Genomic DNA, 214 nt, shown 5'->3' with positions numbered 1-214 from the left:
CTCTCTCTCTCTCTCTCAGTGGGAGTTTGTTGCTCCCACTGAGCTTTGGAGGCTGAGAAGAGCTCCTGGGAAACCAAATCTGACCATTAGAGCAAGTAATAATAATAAATGAAATACTGTCTGTCTCTCATTTCACTATCACTTCTTCTCAGCCTCCCTCCCCTCCTCTCCATCTCATCTCCCACGCACACGCGTGTGCACACACACACACACA

The sequence above is a fragment of the Morone saxatilis genome, unplaced genomic scaffold (assembly GCF_004916995.1).
Source record: "Morone saxatilis isolate NCDOM2014 unplaced genomic scaffold, NCSU_SB_2.0 Contig24, whole genome shotgun sequence".
Taxonomy (NCBI): domain Eukaryota; kingdom Metazoa; phylum Chordata; class Actinopteri; family Moronidae; genus Morone; species Morone saxatilis.
The sequence above is the reverse complement of the archived record's forward strand: the minus strand, read 5'-3'. Positions refer to the sequence as shown.